The sequence below is a fragment of the Orcinus orca genome, chromosome 5, assembly GCF_937001465.1.
Source record: "Orcinus orca chromosome 5, mOrcOrc1.1, whole genome shotgun sequence".
Classification (NCBI taxonomy): Eukaryota; Metazoa; Chordata; class Mammalia; order Artiodactyla; family Delphinidae; genus Orcinus; species Orcinus orca.
The window spans coordinates 76,456,161-76,471,939 of record NC_064563.1 but is presented as its reverse complement, the minus strand read 5'-3'; the positions used below and the strand labels follow the sequence as shown (position 1 = coordinate 76,471,939).

The following is a 15,779-nucleotide window of genomic DNA, read 5'->3' as shown; positions in this document are numbered from 1 at the left end:
TAAAAGTATGGCCTAGTGTTATGACTACCAGTGACACCAAAAAATATTGAGTGTCTTTACAACTCTTTTAAAAATTGACATCTAGCAAATGGACGTGGTTCCAAGATAACACCAAGTTTGAAAGAGTACTTCAGTTGGTACCATCAAGCACAAAACACATCTTCCTGCTTGGCTTGTACAAAGCCACAGTAGGATCCCCACGTGTGCTAAGATGAGTCCTCTCAGGGCTGTCTTCCAGCTTCCTACCCTCCCCTGTGAACTGCAGACAAATTTAGAGAAAAGGAAGGCAAGGAGAAAACTCCAACAGAAGGGCAAGTTGATAAACATGCCTATTTATCACTGCAAAATCCTCTGCCTTTTTTATCCTATTGATTTTCATGCTCTCTTGTGTATGCCACTGTGTCTAGGGGAACGAATGTACTTCTGAGCAACCTTGCAGTTGAGTGATGATAACTTAGGTAAATTAGAGCTTCAGTCAAATTCTCCCCAGCCCCAACCTGTCCTCTGGTCCCCACTCTTCAGGAAAAAGAACCATGTGTGGTAGAAGGGGGTGGAACCTGTCTGCAAGTCTCCATCCATTACCATCTGTGTGTCCCCGTTGACTGTGAGCTCTGGAGGCCCAGGGCTCTGCAGTGTATCCATCTCAGCAGCCTTGAGCTATTTCCCCAGTGTCAGATGAATGAGTGATACGTGAAAGAATGCACGAATGAGTCTGAAGCAGAGCTGGTAGCCCAACTCTCTTAGAAGACAGTAAATCCCCATGGGCTTGATGTGACTGGGGAAAGGTCAAGAAGCATATCAGTCTTCCATGGGGGAGATTTGCTGGTCCCTGTCTTCTCCTCGCCTATGAAACATGTCTGGGGAAGCATAGAGGATCTTGGGGTAGCCCGAGATCCTGGCATGATGGTGAGAGCTCTAGGGTAGCCCAGATTATTCCTGATCCAGAGGAGCCTCAAGAATCTGGGATGATTCTAAGATAAAGATTCTAGGCCCTTCAAAGTACACCCAGGTTCCACTTACCTGACAAGAACCCCTGGGGGGATTGTGGGACCATAGGGAGGGTTGGGGAAAAAAGGGAGAAACCCTGCATGCCTTCAACTGTCATTTCAATGAGGGTGAGTACAGAAGGATGGGAATTCCTTGAGAAAAGGAATATGAGAATGAGCAGGGAGAAAGAGGTAAGAAACGGAGAAGGGCCTCAGAGAGGGCTGGGGGCTCCTGCCTCAGAGAGGCAGGAGGGAATGATGGAGAATTGGGGTCCCAAGGGCTGTGGTCACAGCAGTTTGATGGTTGGGAGTCATTGCTGATGTGGGGAGGGAGAAGGCAGAAGTTGCTACATGTTAGATATGCCAAGGAATACCGAAACCTTTGTAAAATCAGAGACACAAGAGCCAGAAAGCCTCAACTCTCCAACACCCTCCTTTTTTTTAACAAGAACACTGAGGCCATAAGTCAAGCCAATATCGGGGCCATACAAGCCAATAGCCCAGGGCTATGGAGGCAGGGCTGGGGGGGCGGTGAAGGCTCCTGTACTGTGCCCCTTGAGTCTTGTGCAGCACCTCTGGACCCCCAAGAAGAGGCAGTTTGACTGAAGAAGTAGCCAGAGTAAAGAAGAAGGATAAAGGATTAAAAAAAGTCAGGAAGTCTATGAAACTTTGCCCAGTAATAATAGACACCATTCAGTGAACAGTATTTAATCCTGTTAAGGCTTTGGAAGGAATTGGCAAATCACTGAGCCTTTCTTGAGTAGAAAGCAATTTCTGATGAAAGAATTTAATTGAGGACACTGCCCTTCCCCAGAGGATCCCAGAGCAGCCATGAACATCAAGTGTAGCTCTTCTGAGATGCCAGCAAGACTCCCTGTGCCTCCCCAAACCCCTACTTCCCCCACCCCAAAAGAAACCAAACTCTCCTGAGCATGATCCCAAGGACAGGATAAATACATTTCTAACGAAGGATGTTTTCATTATGGGTTTAGACTCTACTGTTTCTGAGCTTTCTTTAAACAGTCAACCAGTTGAAAGAAGAAATAGGCCTGATATGAAAACTCACATAAGAGGCTCCTATTGTCTAGGACCACAGGTCTAGAGCATCCTCCCCGAGGGCTCTATGAGACAAGGGAGCGCAAATATCAATGCTCATTCCTCTGCCACCTGGGTGTTACCGGGGTCTTCACGGTAACAAGGACCCAGAGAGAGCATGCTTTATGTGTTTTGGACTCAGAGATTAGAGATGGCGTCGACAAACCTGAGAGCACGTGAGTCAGGTCAGGAGAAGGAGAAACTGCTGTCAGAGGAAGCTCAGTGCAGCGTTGCTATCTGTGGCAAGGAAGTTGAAGGTCACCCAGAGTCCACTGCGGAGGGAGAGAGGGGAAAGCCGGCTCGAAGTGCACAGAGCAGCACACACAGATTTTAAAAGCACAGTGCGGGAGGAAGAAGGGAGAAAAAGAATGTGCATGTGACACAGCACCATTTACATAAAATAAAAACACAACACAGGAAGTACACAAAAAGATACAGGCTAAATCCATGGTTGCCTATAAGGGAAGGAGAATGGGAGGTGTGCACGGAGGAAAAAGGGAATGAACACAGGAGCAGGGACTTGTACAGACCAAAGATGACAGTGTGCCTTGAGGTCCATGGGAGTTGGGGCATCCAAGGGCCCTCCTTAAGAAGATCAAAGTCTTTACTTGTGAGCTTCAGGAAAAAGTCCAAATAAACTAGTGCTCTAGGTTCTTTTCCTACTCTCTGAAGATGGCCTAATCCTTCAGGAAGGAAATCTGCCTGTGCCTTGTGTGTGATCTTATGGGGGCTGAAGGGCCAGCGGGCCAGGAGAAGAGGGGCCTCTTCCACTCAGCTGCCTCTTGAATGTCACAGCCTATCTGGGGGATTATGGCTTAGGATTCCAGGTGTCTTTAGGGGTACAGGATGGTGGCCCCCAATGAGGTAGCATCAGTAGAAAGAAGTGCTACTATCCACCAGAAAGGATGCATGCTCATGACACTGATGGAACCTTCTAATTAACTCTGAAACAAATTTTATGCTTGGAGAGGCAGAAAGTCCCCAGAAAACTCCTGGGGTGCATATAATCAATTTGCATATAAGTAAACTGAGGCTTAGAAAAGTTTGGCAGTTTGATTGAGGTCATGCAACTAATAAGTGGCAGAGGCAGGATTTAAACCTTGGTGTGTATGACTCCAAAACCTGAGCTCACTGCCAGGTTATAATGCCTCCAGCCTAAGTCTTTGTGTCACACACACACACACACACACACACACACACACACACACACACTTACATAGGCATGTTACCAAAGTTACATGTCATGAAACAAAATCATACTCTGGTTGCTTCTTCCAACCTGAGCCCTCAAGGACACCGTGGAACAGTATTTCTCAGGGGCAGACAAGGGCAGTTGGGATCGCCGTAGAGTTCCTTGTGCAAAACCGACAAGAATGGTAAGAAGTGGAGCACAGGGGAGAAAATGGGGAGGTTTCCCAGTGTGTAATGTGGCTTCAGAAATAGCCATTGAAGACAGATCAGAGAAACGCTTTGCAGCAGACACGTCCTTCTGTGTAATTCCATGTGAGGCCAAGAGAAGAGATGAAAAAAGTGACTGTCATCCATGCACTGACTAGTGGGTCCACATGCACTAACTCTTCCCTGAAGCACCTCTCACGGCAGATGGTGATGGGAGAAGAGGTAGTGGAATTTCAGGGGCTGAAGGGATATTAAAGATCATCTCAATGAACTCTTCAGTGGGCGGTGGAGAAACAATTACTTGAGCCAGGCCACCCAAGAACAGGAAACTAGGTCTCTGGCTCCCGGGCTGGTGCTTGCCCACCTTGCCACATGGCTGCCCTCGTCAAGTCAGCTTGGAGGGACGACCCGCTATGGCCCACCAAAGACCCTGCTCCTCCTTTCTGCTCCTTCTCTGCCAGAATTCCCACTCTCTCTGGGAAATGACTGCTTCTCAGGAGAAGGACGAGAGGCAGTGAGGCCAAGAGACGTCTCTTGGATTGGAGGGCAAGCACCCAGGGGTGAGATTCTGGGCAGATGAGCAGTTTGGCCACGGCTGACCTCCTTCCACGCACCTTCTTTTCCAGCCTCTTCTTCAGGAAGCCCTCCCCACATCTTCTAAGCCTGCCCACTCTTTCTTTCTAAACCTGGGGCAGGGGCCATGACCTTACTTTTTAAAATTCTGGTCAATTTATTTTTCAAAGAAAGACCCAGGCCCTGTTACAACTACATAGGGGGCTCTCTCAGCAGGAGAAGCAGAGCCTGTCAAAACAGATTTTCTTTCTTTCCACCAAAGCAAGAGACACTCCCAAAACACAAAAGACACTGAGAATCCTGTCTCCTTGAGGGATTTAATTATTGCTGGTAGTTGTTCTCCTCTTCCGCAGTGGCATCTTTGCCTCACTGCTTCTGGAGAAGAGGGACATAGAATTTCAATTCTTAGCCAGGCTGGGCGAGAGCCATTCCCCCAGAGGCACCCAGCGGGAGGTAAGATGAGTTGCCACCTACACAGTTTCAGAGGCTCTAAGCCTCCAAACACAGCCGCTATTCACTAGCTGATCCCTGAACTCCACCATCAGAGTTTTATTTATTTAGCTTTGGAGTTTATTTGACTTTCAAAATTCAAATATTCCTGGAAGGGATGATAGTTATGGCCAGCCATTTGCAACTTAGTAGAATTTTTTTTCAGATCACACTCCAAAGGGCATTTTTTAGAGTGAGAGAGAAAATCAGATGGCCAGGGAAGGGAAGAAAGTGGAGAGGGAAAAGGGTCCACAAATTAGAGGGTAGGGAAGGGCCCAAGAGGAGGCTGGAGCGCAGAGGGCAGACGCAGCATGCCTCACCGGCTGGCCTAGAGCCCTGCATCTCAGTGTGCGCTCGGCTTCAGCAGCACCAGTGCCACCTGGATCCTGTCAGACACGCAGATTCTGGGGCTCCATCCCAGACCTACTGAATCAGAAACTCTGGGGGCAGGGCCCAGAGGTCTCTGTTTTAACAAGTCCATACACGACTGACTTTGGGGCATCGTCAAGGCTGAGAAGCACTGGCTTGCAGTGTCTGTCCTATGGGGCAGGACCGTTCCCCCACCCCGCTGCTCATCAAGCTCGACTCCTCTGATTTGCCTCCTTCTCTCTGCCCTGTAAGAGTGAGGCATGAGAAACCACCACCGTGTGTGGCCAGGAGAGTGTTCAGCACACTGGAAACCTCTGTAGGCATAGGAGGTGGGATGGTGACAGAGCAGGGCTGCCTTTGGCCAAAAGAGCAAGGGCTTGGGGCGGAGCCTGGGGAATTGCTGATGAAGTTTGACGAGTGAAAGTGAAGGAGCAACTGAAGGAAATTCCCCAGAGCAGCCATCTGGGCTTCGGAGAAACTCGAGTGGGGATCATGCTGAGTGAGGTAGAAATATGGAGACAGAAGTCTGCTCAAGCCCTGACTGGGGTCCCATAGGGTGTGGGTTCTGGGCCATGAGGCACCACTGGGTGCCTCCCTTCCCTCCACATCAACTCTCCTTGTGTCGATATGCGCAAGATGCATCTCTTAGGCCAGCTCATCTCCTGCTTATCCCCACCAACCCTCAACTCTCAACCCCCATCCCTTGCCCAGGCAACCTTGTGGCCGAGGCAAGGAGGAGCCCCAAGGAATCAGACGGTGAAGCCTGAAGCAATCCTCTGCAAATTGGACATCGTTTTGAAGTCCGCTTCTCTGCTCTACTTTTCTCCATAGACCTTGTCAGCATGTGAAATATTATGGGGTGGTTTTTGTTTTGTTTTGTGTTTTGGTCTATTTCCTTCTACTAGAGTGTGAGCCCCATGAGGGCAGGGATTTTTTTTTTTTTTTTACTGTGTACTGTATATTTATCTTTCAATCCTCAGGGCTTAGGACAAGGCCTGGCACACAGTATGCATTCAATAAATATTTTTTGGAAAAAAATGAATGAATCTTAAATTTGTTCCATGATCTATCAATACTTATTTTAACATAAAAAATTATGCCCCCCCCCAATACTTCAGTAAAAATTGATGTCTCACATCTTCCACAAAGTGAGGGCTTCAGATGGCTGTACATACCACAGCTCCAGGCTCCACTACAGAGTGAAGCTTCATTTCTGATCAGACAGCCAGGATGAGAGAGGACGAGGCTGGGAGGGTCAGGGCCTCCTTGTGAAGGGAGGATCAGTCACCATGGCTCTTGTCTCTGGCCTCAGCCAGAGCAGTGTTTCTGGGAGGTGGAAGTGCAGGAAAGTTATAGCTCAGTGACAGACGATGTACACAAATTTGTCTACCCAGTGCCTGGCACACAGTGGACACCCAGGTTAGCAAAATCTCTATTTGCATCTGAACTCCAGTGAAATCTTGATGAACGAGACATTCAGGAAACAGCCTTGCAAGATTTGCTCTCCTTGACCTCAGGAACTGGGTCTTAGATCCTATGTTTCCCTGGTACTTGGCACAGTATGTGTCTAGAAGGCCTAAATGAATGCTTGATGAATGAAACATATTGTTTCCATTGATATTTTTCTGGATATTAAATTATATTTCAGGCCATGTGGCTGAAAATCATTCTAAAATGCATTTTGCAACGTTTCTATGTTAGCGAGTGAAGAGTACTGAACCTCCTCCTACACAAAATCTTCCTACACAAAATCACAGAATCTTGCAAGTGGTCATCAGCAAGTACCGCAACTTCCCTGATCATGTATCACTGAGGGATGCAAAAAGGGTGTGTGAGATTGAATTTGTTTTAACCCTCAGAAATCATGGGGTGTTAAAAGAATTCCCTGCTCTTTTTTCTTAAATCTCAGGTTTAGAGCTCATAAGGGACTAACATCATCTAGCCCCAGTAGCCTAACTTGACAAATGGAGAAACCAAGGCCCAGAGAGGGGAAGGGCACTCAGTATGTGAAAAACATTGTCAGAACTGGAACCTTGGTCTTTTGCTCCCCAGTTCAGCACTCTTTCCATTTTGTTGATTTGTCTCTATCTCCTAAGACTAGAAAGCAGAGAAAAATTCTGATTAATTCATGTTTAAATTCCATATTAAGGGAAAGATATAAATTTCTTGCTAAGGATATGTTTATTGAACTCTTTATACTTAGTACTGTCTTAGCTACTGCAGGGGACAAAGCAGACACAAAACCGTCCCTATCTATTGCATATTGATGATCACGATGATAACGGTAAGTTTCAATTTTTGAGTACATGTTCTATAAAAGCACTGGGTGCTTTACATGTGTTACCACAAACAATTCTCACAGCAGCCTTATCAAATAGACTTCTATGTTAGGCCTCTTTGGGTTGCTCACGACAGAAACCCAACTCATACAAGCTAAAGAAAAAAGGGAATTATTGGCACATATGAACGAAAATACCAGGAGCTGTCTAGTTTCTGGGTAGGCTGGATCCATGTGCTCACACGATATTATCAAAAAGTTCTCTCTCCTTCCACCTCCTCTGTGTAAGCTTCACTCTCTACTATATTCTTTCCATGTGATAGAAAAGATGAGCCCCAGTAGCTGTGACTCCCATGAGCCTTACAGTTTATAATTTCAGAAGGAAAGAGCCCTATTCTGACCTGACATCCACATGAGCCCTCTTCAAGACCTCAACGGATGCTCTTTGGGTTATGTGAGCACATCTGCACTTATCATTATATCTAGGAAAATGAGATACTTTGGCCACTCCATATCTCCATATGGGGGAGGAGAGGGTCTTTTATCAGGGGAATGGAGGAGGAGCAATTCATAATCCCATTTTACATAGGTTGAAACTGAGACTTACAGAAATTAAGTAATTGCCCAAGGCCACGGGGCCTGTTAGAGGCAGAGATGGGATATAAATTCAAAATATTTGTCTCCACAGCCTATGCTTTTAATTTTTCCTGATTATTTTTTTTGGAAAAAAATCATACTTTAAAATTCACCATTCTAAAAGTGTACAGTTCAGTGAAAAGCCTGTTTTAATCATCATCCCAACTTTGGTGTGATCGGTGCTCAGTTGTGAAGTATGTGGTAAGTAATTTGTTGCTATTAATGGTTGAATTACCAAAGTTATTGAATGATTTACTTTTAAAAATAGAAATCAGAATTAATTAAAGATTACCCATCTAATAATGTCGTCCTCATTTCCTTGTACTACGATATACTCTTTTAGGTATAGCCAGCAACACTCCTGCTGAAGAGGGTGCTGTCACCCATTTTTAGTGTTTCCTAGGGAAAAAAAAAATGCTACAGCTTGGAGTACTGCTGTGTCTTCCCATAAATAAAGCTTTCCACATTATAAGAGAGAATGGACATGCCCTCCAAGAAAGAGACAGAGAATCTAGAAATATTAGTAGAAATGACAAATCTGTTCAGCAACATTGCAGATTATAAGATTCAAATTAAATCAATACCATTTCTAGATTCCAGTGTTGAGGACTAGAAAGAAATACAATGGAAAAAAGAGAGAGAGTGTGCTCATTCCCTGAAGAATCTAAAACATTAAGTATTTTGCATTTAACCTAAAAGGACATGCAAAAATCTATTCAAAGAAAATTACAAACCTCTAATGGGGAAAAAAAAAAGACTTATTGAACAAATGGAGCTTTTGGCTGGGAAGATTCTATTTGGTAAATGATACAAAAGCTAATGCAATCTTGGGCCACATTAATAATCTGTTTTAGAAGGAAAGAGGTGGTAATCCTGCTTCCCCTAAGTTGCTCAGACCACACTTTTAGGGAAACCCAAACAAACTATGATAGAACATGTCTTCGGGGGAGTGTTGTATGTGGCCAGGCTGGCAACAGGTCTGGAAACCACGTTACACAGGGAACTGAGCAGGTTTCATCTGGATGTTAGAGCACTGTGGTCATTTCCATTGGGTTAGAGAAGATTTAGAGGTGAGTTGAAAGGCTGTGGCATACAAGTATTAGACTTGCTCTGTGAACAAAAATTATAGGAAGAGAGATGTTGGCTCGAATAAGGTAGCGGCTTTCTGAAAGTCAGAACCGTCTTTGATCTAAAGTACATAACCTTAGGTAGAGTTCCCTGTGCTATACCGTGTGTGCCCATCCGTTGTCAATTTTATACATAGGGAGGGGATATCTGTATGTGTACGGCTGATTCATTTTGTTATGCAGGGGAGGCCGACACAACATTGTAAAGCAACCATACTCCAATAAAAATTAATTTTTAAATAAAGTAAATAACCTTGTGAAGCAGGCAGAATGGTGATATTATCATCCCTAACAAAGAGATGAGGAAAAGGTCCAGCAAGCAAAAATGACTTGTCTGTAATCAGCCAAGAGGGGCACATGAGACCGTGGATGCCTCAGTGCAGTTCCCCCTGGCCCAGGCTGCTTCCGGACCCAGCGCTGAGCTTCAAGAGATGCAGCAAAACAGGTGTGAACAGCCAGCAAGATGTAAGTCACAGGAAAGTTATCAATGTCAAAGTGTGACAAACAATTCTGAATATCCTGTGGACAGAAGGATCAGGCAAGGAGCAGCGATTTCCAGTGGGAAAGTAATGACTTCTGACAACAAACAGGGATCTCTGTCAGAAGAGCAGGAATTTCTGACAGGAGAGCAGGGATTTTTGACAGGAGAGCAATGGTTTATGACAGGAAAACAGGGATTTCTGACAGAAAATGTTGACTTCTGACAGGATATTAGTGCATTTCTGACAAGAGAACAAGGATTTCTGAAGAGTGGTGATTTTTCTCAGAACAGTGATTTTTAAAGGAAGAGGGGTGATTCCTGACCACAACAGTGATTTCTGACAGGAAAACAGGGATTGCTGATAGGAGAGCCCGGATTTCTGACAAGACATCTGTGCCCATTACATAGGACAGTAGTGATTTCTGACAGGTCTTTGACAGGAATGAGGGGTTTTTTGAGGAAGGACAAAAAGCAGCAGCACAAAACAAAATGGAAAACAACAGGGAGGAACCAAATTCCCTCTGAAAGTAGGGAATTGTTGGTCCTGGGTGTGGAGGGAGGTTCATCGATAATAAGAACAAGCTGGATCTGGGGAGGCTCAAATTGGGCGAGATCTTGGGTCCAGCATGTCATTCGGCAGAGGGGGATTGAGTGGGCTGGAGGGAGAGTATCTAGAAGATTTACATCACCGATGTGAGCCTAAATGATGACGAAATGCCTTCCCATCAAGAGACCTGGAGGAAGTCGAAGAGAGGTAAATCTGCTCCTTCTTCGACCCCCCCCCCACCGCAACCCAGAAATAACAAAGCCTTGGTTTTGACTCAGGAAATTCGAATGAAAGCTTTAGCCCTCTTAATTAATTACAGATCCTTGGCAAAGGGGTAGGGGAGGAGGGAAATGATCTCTCTAAAGCTCTCGCCCTACAGTTATTCAGGAATGAGATCCTAGCTTGGTGAGAAGTCAGCCTTGTGGTAGAGAGGAAAATGAATTAAAGGAGATGGAGGTACCAATAACGAGCCTCTGATAAAAAAAAAAATCCTAGTCTGAAGGGAAAGTGCTTCCCTTCGTCCCGGCTCACCACGCATGCGCCTGAGACTCGCGCGTGCGGGGGAGCCCAGCAACCTGGCCTGGGTCACCGGCCGGAGCCTTTTCCCGCAGGTGGTGAGGTTTCCTGTGAGGAAAAGCCCAGCAGTGCATAGTGAAGCAGGATATGTCTCAGAGGGAAGGAATGCTTTTTCAGAGGGAATGAACGCTTCTTCTCGCAGACTGAGCTCTCATTGACCCCCAGCTCCAGGCACCACGTCCACCACGTGACTAGATTCTTGCGGGCACAAAGCGCTAGGAGAATTCTGATTGTGCAGATCCCCGAGCAGCTGCAGCATCCCGAGCCAGGAGCTGCAGGCTTGTACTTCCGACCGGATGCAGGGCTCAGCACAGCTCTTCACACTCAGCGCTGCAGGCCTGCGGCGGAGATGGACACGCACGGTGCCCTGCAGAGGACCACCCCCGACATCCCCTGCCCCCCTTTTGCTCTCTCTGGGGACCGCTTTCCTCCTACAGACCCAGGGAGCGTGGTCTTTCCTTTGCAGCTGCTACCACCTCTCCTCCCTCTTGGGGTTCCTTTCTACCCCACACTTGATTCAGAGAAGGACACGAAATTCCCCAACTTTCCTCCCCGCCACCCCTTGATGCCCCTGACTGACCTTCCAGCTATTTTACTGCTGCATATGTCAACTAGGAAATAGGATGGTCATTATAAAATTACAGATGAGAAGCAAATTTGAGATTCTTTTTTTTAATCTCAAAAAATTTGCATTTCTGAAGAGAGCAGTGATTTTTCTCAGGAGATGCTAGGTGGCCGGTCCTGCCTCACTCTGAGAACTGCCCTAATAGACCTTCCCAGGCAAAGCCCTTTCCTGCGTTCCTGTCTGAGGAGGCAGGTGAAATCTCTTATGTCCTCAGTGTGATTCTTAGTCCTTCATTGCCTGGGTCACTGCTTATCCACAATTTCCCAGGGAGAGCAGCAGTGGGAAACAGCAGGCTGTTCACAGCCTCCAGATCAGTTCCTTTCTGTTAAGACTCAAAAAAAAGTCTTCCTAGCTGGGTGATTTGGGGCAAGTTGCTTAACCTTGCTAAGCCTTAGTTACCTCATCTTTATAATGGGGATAAAAATGCCTACTTCACATGATGGTTGAGGTGATTAAATGAAATTGTGTGTGTGTGTGTGTGTGTGTGTGTGTGTGTGTGTGTGTGTGTGTGTGTGTGTGTAGTATCTGGCATCCAGTAGGCTTCATAAATTGGGTCTCCTTACTTCTCACTGGGGTGAGCAGGGCCACAGCAGGAAAGACCGTGCAGTTTGTACCACTCTGAAGGCACCCAGCTGAGCAGCTGAGCCAGGCTGAAATACCATGGGTGCTTCACTTTCAGTGTCAGGTGCCCTGGGTGGGGCTTTTCCACACAAAGACTACAGTATGTGTCTTGTGCACAAAGGCACCATAGGGCAGGCAGCAGCTGCTGGGTGTCTGTGCTGGCACCCAGCCCACCCTGCTGGGGAAAGAGAGAAGGGCACTTGTAAGGTAAGCCTTTATCTTACCCCCTGCCTCACAGTTAGACCAGGTTCCCCTATTTTCCTGCTTGTCATGGGAGGCCTTGGCCAGGTGGAGAACAGCTGCCACTGCGATGGGTTCCCCATCTCTCATTAGAGGGGTCTCCTTGAGTGAGGGCTAGCCTGCTTGCACTTCCTCCTCCCAGCAGGCTTCTCACTGGGGGTGATTTGCAAGGTCTCAAACTCAGAACCTCTACCTTTATAACTCAGGGACCCCAAAGAGGCTCTCTTTAACCCCAAGCAGGGTTTTTTTCCCCTTTCCCCCAGCAGGAAAAGACTAAAAGACTGGGGAATTCCCCGGCAGTCCAGTGGTTAGGATGCCGTGCTTCCACTGTAGGGGTCACAGTTTCGATCCCTGGTTGGGGAACTAAGAACCCACAAGCCACGTGGTGCAGCAAAAAAAAAAAAAAAAAAATGGAGTTCAAGGCCCCAGCCATCCTGAGTCTCTACGTAGCTTGCATGGGAACGGGCTTCCTGTGCAGGGCTGCCTTGATCATTACCCCTTTTCATCTTCATTTCTGTCTCAAATAGTTGGTAAGACACAAGACAGGGTTACATCTCCAAGAGGTAACCTGTATATTTCCCTTTTGCTCTGCTTCTCACTGGTACACAAGGGCACTCTAGTCCACACTGAGAGAAATACACACAAGCGCATACAATTCAATATCAAAAAAAACCAACCCAACCAAAAATGGGCAGAAGACTGAAATAGACATTTCTCCAAAGAAGAAACATAGACGGCCAACAGGCATGTAAAAAGATGCTCAACATCGCTAATTATCAGAGAAGTGCAAATCAAAAAAAAAAAAAAAATCACAATGAGGTATCACCTCACACCAGTCAGAATGGCTATCATCAAAAAAGTCTACAAATAATAAATGCTGGAGAAGGTGTGGAGAAAAGGGAACCCTCCTACACTGCTGGTGGGAGTGTAAAGTGGTGCAACCACTATAGAAAACAGTATGGAGGGTACTTAAAAAAATAAAAATAGAGCTACCATATGATCCAGCAATCCCACTCCTGGGCATATATCCAGAAAAGATGAAAGAAAATCTAATTCGAAAAGGTACATGCACCCCAATGTTCATAGCAGCACTATTTACAACAGCCAAGACATGGAAGCAACCCAAGTGCCCATCAACAGGTGATTGGCTTAAGAAGATGTGTGTATATATATATATATATATGTATATATACAATGGAATATTACTCAGCCATAAAATAGAATGAAATATTGCCATTTGCAGCAACATGGATAGACCTAAAGAATATCATACTAAGTGAAGTAAGTTAGGCAGAGAAAGACAAATATAATATGATATCACTTATATGTGGAATCTAAAAAATAATACAAATGAATCTATGTACAAAAGAGAAAAAAATCCACGGACATAGAAAACAAACTTATGGTTACCAAAGGGAAAAGGGAGGTGGGAGAGGGATAAATTAGGAGTATGGGATTAACAGATACACACTATTATACATAAAATAAAAAAAAAACAAGGATTTACCATATAACACAGGGAATTATATTCAATATCTTGTAATAACCTATAATAGAAAATAATCTGAAAAAAATATAAATATATAAGTGAAACAATAAATAAATATGGAAACCACAGAACCTGGGTTTAGACACAAAAGCTCAGAGAGTGCTTGTGGAACCAGATTTTCTTCTCCCCGAGACTAGACAGAACTGAGCTTGGGGAGGCAGGAAGAGGCAGCTGGGCCAGGATGAGAAGAGGGAAAACACCTGAGTCCTTGAAATGGGGGAGGGGCGGGGGAAGAAGGGAGCCCGTGGAGGCATTCAGTGTGGGGCTCAGTGTGAACCCTCACTGGGCACCAGCTCTCAGTGCTTATAAGGCCTGGAACAGCAAATGATGGCCTGGGGAGCAGGGATGAGGCCAAGGGGGAAAACCCCACTCCTGAATGGAACTAGGTGGAAATTTCTCTGTGTAAGTAGGAGCAGTGATGAACTCTATGCTGCTGAAGGGTTTGACTGTGGTGAGAATGCTCTTCTCAGAAGAAGGAATTTCCAGTGGAAGAATTATTTAGGGAAATCTGGAACCATTTTAGCAAAAATCCTCAATTTAGTGCACAAAACTAATTGAATTTCTCAGGTAATTGAAATGTCTTTTTTTGTACTGTTTTAAGAAGGAAGAGGTAAATAATAAGAAATCAAAAACCAATCAAGGGGGCTTCCCTGGTGGCGCAGTGGTTGAGAGTCCGCCTGCCGATGCAGGGGACATGGGTTCGTGCCCCGGTCCGGGAAGATCCCACATGCCGTGGAGCGGCTGGGCCCGTGAGCCATGGCCGCTGAGCCTGCGCGTCCGGAGCCTGTGCTCCGCAACAGGAGAGGCCGCGGCAGTGAGAGGCCCGCGTACCGCAAAAAAAAAACCAAACAAACAAATCAAGGATTTATTTTTAAAATCAACAAAATATCAACACCTTCCTGGGACTCCCCTAGTCAGCACAATCCATCCCTATTACACTTTTAAAAAAGGAGCAGTTGATGGTCCGAAGAATGACCTAGAATCACTAGGGCATCAGAGGGAAGTTTCAGTTCACTCAGCTGCCAGAATCCCTATTTCCTTTGCATTATAGTGAAGTGGAGCTTGACCATATTTCTGAATTAACACAAGCTCCTTGAAAGTGATTTTTTAAGAATTCTAACATCTTTTGGATAAAGGTGACACTATATAAATTGAAGGTACTGTAATTTGGGAATGAGCTAGTCTTTGAGAAGAACCCCATGTGGTTGCATCCTGCAGACATTTAACTAGAATGGTTCATGCCAGTGGTTCTCAACTGGGCGGGGGAACAGGGGCATCATTCCCCCTGGCCTAGGAATATTTGGCAATGTCTGCAGACAGTTTTGGTTGTCACAACTCGGGGTGGGGGGGGCAGGGGCAGGATGCTACTGCTGTATATTAGGGAGCAGCCAGGGATGCTGCTCAACATACTACAATGCACAAAACAGCACTCCACGACAAAGCAGTATTGGATCCAAAATGTCAGTAGTGCTGAGGTTGAGAAATCATGGCTTGCGGTAATGAAAAAAGAAGATATGCTCCAAGTGAGGACCAATAGGGTGGCTGCCCCAAGACTACTCACAGGCCTCAGGGCCAGGTTCAGCCCTGTCAGCCATTGCTCGGGGCTGGTCTCAGCTTACCCAAGCTCTTAGGATGGCTATATGATCTACAGCCAAGACATTCATCTGCAATGAAATACAACAGTCAGGATGTCCAGCTGCTCTCAGCTGGCAGCAAGGATACTCATTTGAGCCTGGAGTGGAACAGAAGGAGTTGTTCCACCAGGACCTGAGACTGAGTCTCTAGGTCAGTGCACATCTTCCCGGGCAGGGCTGCAAGGGTGCTGCCTCATCTGAGTGGAGCTACCTCCTCTGGCTTCCACTGGCAACCAAGTCTTCTTGTAAACAACACCTTGTTTCTTTGGATACGTTAATGTCATCGGTAAAGTCTGACTTCAGCCTGGGGCCAGAGTCCACTTAAGATGATTGTATTACTTGCCTCTGACCTGTTCATTATATTTACATTTCACTGTTCAATGCAGGATTTCCTGATTTGAGAGCAGAGGGAAGTCTTTTGAGAAGCCAACTAATCTGTGAGTGCTTGGTGGTTGAATAACTAACACAGTTTGCTTTAATCTAGTACCAGTATTTGTCAAAATTATTAATACAATGTAGCAATTAAACCGTGGACATAACTCATAATAGCTTTTG

General features: G+C 45.9%; 1 long non-coding RNA gene across 6 annotated transcripts in view; it reads right to left on the bottom strand.

Annotated features, from left to right (window-relative positions):
• The window catches only part of LOC117196202 (uncharacterized), a 128,389-nt gene that overhangs the window by 85,519 nt on the left and 27,091 nt on the right, over positions 1–15,779 (bottom strand). The window lies entirely within an intron of this gene.